The sequence below is a fragment of the Apodemus sylvaticus genome, chromosome 4 (assembly GCF_947179515.1).
Source record: "Apodemus sylvaticus chromosome 4, mApoSyl1.1, whole genome shotgun sequence".
NCBI lineage: Eukaryota > Metazoa > Chordata > Mammalia > Rodentia > Muridae > Apodemus > Apodemus sylvaticus.
In genome coordinates, this window is record NC_067475.1 from 96,408,774 (window position 1) to 96,414,773 (window position 6,000).

Sequence of the window (6,000 nt, forward strand, 5' to 3'; positions counted from 1 at the left end):
GATCCATTTGGATTTGAGCTTAGTACAAGGAGTCAAGGATGAATCAATTCGCATTCTTCTGCATGCTGACCTCCAGTTGAACCAGCACCATTTGTTGAAAAGGCTATCTTTTTTCCATTGGATGTTTTCAGCCTCTTTGTCGAGAATCAAGTGGCCATAGGTGTGTGGGTTCATTTCTGGATCTTCAATCCTGTTCCATTGATCCTCCTGCCTGTCACTGTACCAATACCATGCAGTTTTTAACACTATTGCTCTGTAGTATTGCTTGAGGTCAGGGATACTGATTCCCCCAGATTTTCTTTTGTTGCTGAGAATAGTTTTAGCTATCCTGGGTTTTTTGTTGTTCCAGATGAATTTGATAATTGCTCTTTCTAACTCTGTGAACAATTGAGTTGGGATTTTGATGGGTATTGCACTGAATCTGTATATTGCTTTTGGCAAAATGGCCATTTTAACTATATTGATTCTACCGATCCATGAGCATGGGAGGTTTTCCCATTTTTTGAGGTCTTCTTCCATTTCCTTCTTCAGAGTCTTGAAGTTCTTGTCATACAGATCTTTCACATGTTTGGTAAGAGTCACCCCAAGATACTTTATACTGTTTGTGGCTATTGTGAAGGGGGTCATTTCCCTAATTTCCTTTTAGGCAATATAATTTGCCAGGACTTTATTTCAGTAGCTAGGAATCCACAAGATATGTGGCACTATCTCAGCAGATAGATTCTAAGATGAAATTAGGTTCACAGAAGAATTTATTGCAATTTTATTTTTTTTTTGTTATAGATTTTTTTCTTTTTTTTATTCGATATAATTTATTTGCATTTCAAATGATTTCCCCTTTTCCAGCCCCCCCCACTCACCGAAAGTCCAGCAAGCCCCCTTCTCTTCCCCTGTCCTCCCACCCACCCCTTCCCACTTCCCCGTTCTGGTTTTGCTGAATACTGTTTCACTGAGTCTTTCCAGAACCAGGGGCCACTCCTCCTTTCTTCTTGTACCTCATTTGATGTGTGGATTATGTTTTGGGTATTCCAGTTTTCTAGGTTAATATCCACTTATTAGTGAGTGCATACCATGATTCACCCCTTGAGTCTGGGTTACCTCACTTAGTATGATATTCTCTAGCTCCATCCATTTGCCTAAGAATTTCATGAATTCATTGTTTCTAATGGCTGAATAGTACTCCATTGTGTAGATATACCACATTTTTTGCATCCACTCTTCTGTTGAGGGATACCTGGGTTCTTTCCAGCATCTGGCAATTACAAATAGGGCTGCTATGAACATAGTAGAACATGTATCCTTATTACATGGTGGGGAGTCTTCTGGGTATATGCCCAGGAGTGGTATAGCAGGATCTTCTGGAAGTAAGGTGCCCAGTTTTGGGAGGAACCGCCAGACTGATTTCCAGAGTGGTTGTACCAATTTGCAACCCCACCAGCAGTGGAGGAGTGTTCCTCTTTCTCCACACCCTCTCCAACACCTGCTGTCTCCTGAATTTTTAATCTTAGCCATTCTGACTGGTGTAAGATGAAATCTTAGGGTTGTTTTGATTTGCATTTCCCTAATGACTAATAAAGTTGAGCATTTTTTAAGATGCTTCTCCACCATCCGAAGTTCTTCAGGTGAGAATTCTATGTTTAACTCTGTACCCCATTTTTTAATAGGGTTGTTTGGTTTTCTGGAGTCTAACTTCTTGAGTTCTTTATATATATTGGATATTAGCCCTCTATCTGATGTAGGATTGGTGAAGATCTTTTCCCAATTTGTTGGTTGCCGATTTGTCCTCTTGATGGTGTCCTTTGCCTTACAGAAACTTTGTAATTTTATGAGGTCCCATTTGTCAATTCTTGCTCTTAGAGCATACGCTATTGGTGTTCTGTTCAGAAACTTTCTCCCTGTACCGATGTCCTCAAGGGTCTTCCCCAGTTTCTTTTCTATTAGCTTCAGAGTGTCTGGCTTTATGTGGAGGTCCTTGATCCATTTGGATTTGAGCTTAGTACAAGGAGACAAGGATGGATCAATTCGCATTCTTCTGCATGCTGACCTCCAGTTGAACCAGCACCATTTGTTGAAAAGGCTATCTTTTTTCCATTGGATATTTTCAGCCTCTTTGACGAGGATCAAATGGCCATAGGTGTGTGGGTTCATTTCTGGATATTCAATCCTGTTCCATTGATCCTCCTGCCTGTCACTGTACCAATACCATGCAGTTTTTAACACTATTGCTCTGTAGTATTGCTTGAGGTCAGGGATACTGATTCCCCCAGATTTCCTTTTGTTGCTGAGAATAGTTTTAGCTATCCTGGGTTTTTTGTTGTTCCAGATGAATTTGATAATTGCTCTTTCTAACTCTGTGAAGAATTGAGTTGGGATTTTGATGGGTATTGCATTGAATCTGTATAGTGCTTTAGGCAAAATGGCCATTTTAACTATATTGATTCTACCAATCCATGAGCATGGGAGGTTTTCCAATTTTTTGAGGTCTTCTTCCATTTCCTTCTTCAGAGTCTTGAAGTTCTTGTCATACAGATCTTTCACATGTTTGGTAAGAGTCACCCCAAGATACTTTATACAGTTTGTGGCTATTGTGAAGGGGGTCATTTCCCTAATTTCTTTCTCAGCCTGCTTATCCTTTGAGTATAGGAAGGCCAATGATTTGCTTGAGTTGATTTTATAACCTGCCACTTTGCTGAAGTTGTTTATCAGCTGTAGGAGCTCTCTAGTGGAGTTCTTTGGGTCACTTAGGTAGACGATCATGTCGTCTGCAAATAATGATAGTTTGACTTCTTCCTTTCCAATTTGTATCCCTTTGACCTCTTTATGTTGTCGAATTGCCCGAGCTAGTACCTCAAGTACAATATTGAAAAGATAAGGAGAAAGGGGGCAGCCTTGTCTGGTCCCTGATTTCAGTGGGATTGCTTCAAGTTTCTCTCCATTTAGTTTGATGCTGGCTACCGGTTTGCTGTATATTGCTTTTACTATGTTTAGGTATGGGCCTTGAATTCCTGTTCTCTCCAAGACTTTAAGCATGAAGGGATGCTGAATTTTGTCAAATGCTTTTTCAGCATCCAATGAAATGACCATGTGGTTTTGTTCTTTGAGTTTGTTTATGTAGTGGATTGTATTGATGGATTTCCGTATATTGAACCAACCCTGCATTCCCGGGATAAAGCCTACTTGATCATGGTGGATGATCGTTTTGATGTGTTCTTGGATTCGGTTGGCAAGAATTTTATTGAGTATTTTTGCATCGATGTTCATAAGGGAAATTGGTCTGAAGTTCTCTTTCTTTGTTGGATCTTTGTGTGGCTTTGGTATCAGCGTAATTGTGGCTTCGTAGAAGGAATTGGGTAGTGTTCCTTCTCTTTCTATTTTGTGGAATAGTTTGAAGAGTATTGGTGTTAACTCTTCTTTGAAGGTCTGGTAGAATTTTGCACTGAAGCCATCTGGTCCTGTGCTTTTTTTGGTTGGAAGACTTTCTATGACTCCTTCTATTTCTTTAGGCATTATGGGACTGTTTAGATGGTCTAGTTGGTCCTGATTTAATTTTGGTATTTGGTATCTGTCAAGGAAATTGTCCATTTCCTCCAGATTCTCCAGTTGTGTTGAGTACAGGCTCTTGTAGTAGGATCTGATGATTTTTTGGATTTCCTCAGTTTCCGTTGTTATATCTCCCTTTTCATTTCTAAGTTTGTTAATTTGGATACTTTCTCTGTGCCCTTTGGTCATTCTGGCTAAGGGTTTATCTATCTTGTTGATTTTCTCAAAGAACCAGCTCCTGGTATTGTTGATTTTTTGTATGGTTCTCTTTGTTTCTACTTGATTGATTTCGGCCCTGAGTTTGATGATTTCCTGCCTTCTATTCCTCCTGGGAGAAATAGCTTCTTTTTGTTCTAGGGCTTTCAGGTGTGTCATTACGCTGGTAATGTATGCTCTCTCCATTTTCTTTTTGGAGGCACTCAGGGCTATGAGTTTTCCTCTTAGCACTGCTTTCATTGTGTCCCATAGATTTGGGTATGTTGTGTTTTCATTTTCATTGTGTTCTAAAAAGTCTTTAATTTCTTTCTTTATTTCTTCCTTGACCAAGGTATCATTGAGTAGAGTATTGTTCAGTTTCCACATGTATGTGGGCTTTCTGTTGTTTCTGTTGCTATTGAAGACCACTTTTACTCCATAGTGATCAGATAGGAGGCATGGGATTAGTTCGATCTTCTTATATTTGTTGAGGTCTGTCTTGTGACCAATTATATGGTCGATTTTGGAGAAGGTACCATGAGGTGCTGAGAAAAAGGTATATTCTTTTGTTTTAGGATAGAATGTTCTATATATATCTGTTAAATCTAATTGGTCCAAAGCTTCAATTAGTTTCATTGTGTCCCTGTTTAGTTTCTGTTTTCCTGATCGGTCCATTGAGGAAAGTGCAGTGTTGAAGTCACCCACAATTATTGTGTTAGGTGCAATGTGTGCTTTTAGTTTTAATAAAGTTTCTTTTACGAAAGAGGGTGCCCTTGCGTTTGGGGCATAGATGTTCAGGATTGACAGTTCTTCTTTTTGTATTTTTCCTTTGACCAGCAAGAAGTGTCCCTCAGGGTCGCTTTTGATGACTTTGGGTTGAAAGTCAATTTTATCTGATATTAAAATGGCTACTCCAGCTTGTTTCCTGAGACCATTTGCTTGTAAAATTGTCTTCCAGGCTTTTACTCTAAGGTAGTGTTTGTCTTTGACCCTGAGGTGTGTTTCCTGTAAGCAGCAAAATGTAGGGTCCTGTTTACATATCCATTCAGTTAGTCTGTGTCTTTTTATTGGGGCATTAAGTCCATTGATGTTAAGAGATATTAAGGAATAGTGATTGTTACTTCCTATCATTTTTGACGTTATTTTTTAAATTTGAATGCTTAACTTCTTTTGGGTTTGATGAAAGGTTACTATCTTGCTTTTTCCAGGGTGAAGTTTCCCTCCTTGTATTGGTGTTGTCCTCCTATTATCCTTTTTAGGGCCGAGTTTGTGGATAGATATTGGGTAAACTTGGTTTTGTCATGAAATATCTTAGTTTCTCCATCTATGGTGATTGAGAGTTTTGCTGGATATAGTAGTTTTGGTTGGCATTTGTGTTCTCTTAGAGTCTGCATGAGATCTGCCCAGGACCTTCTAGCCTTCATAGTCTCAGGTGAAAAGTCTGCTGTGATTCTGATAGGTCTTCCTTTATATGTTACTTGGCCTTTTTCTCTTACTGCCTTTAGTATTCTTTCTTTGTTTAGAACATTTGGTGTTTTGATTATTATGTGACGGGAAGTATTTCTGTTCTGGTCCAGTCTGTTTGGAGTTCTGTAGGCTTCTTGTATATTCATGGGCATCTCTCTCTTTAGGTTAGGGAAGTTTTCTTCCATAATTTTATTGAAGATGTTTGCTGGCCCTTTAAGTTGTAAATCTTCACTCTCATCTATGCCTATAATCCTTAGGTTTGGTCTTCTCATTGTGTCCTGGATTTCCTGGATATTTTGGGTTACAAGCTTTTTGCATTTTGCATTTTCTTTAACTGTTGAGTCCATGGTTTCTATGGAATCTTCAGCATCTGAGATTCTTTCTTCTATCTCTTGTATTCTGTTGTGGATATTTGCATCTCTGTCCCCTGATTTCTTCCCAAGGCTTTCTATCTCCAAAGTTGTCTCCCTTTGAGTTTTCTTAGTTGTTTCTACTTCTGATTTTAGATCCTGGATGGTTTTGCTTAGCTCCTTCACTTGCATGTTTGTGTTTTCCTGTATTTCTTTATGAGCTTTTTGTGTTTCGTCTTTCATGACCTCAGCCTGTTGACCAAAGTTCTCCTGTATTTCTTTAAGAGATTTTTGTGTTTCGTCTTTCATGACCTCAGCCTGTTGACCAAAGTTCTCCTGTATTTCTTTAAGTGTTTTTTGCATTTCCTCCTTGTTGGCTTTTGTATTCTCCTGGATTTCTTTCAATGATTTTTGTGTTTCCCTTGCAAGGGCTTCCAACTTTTGATCC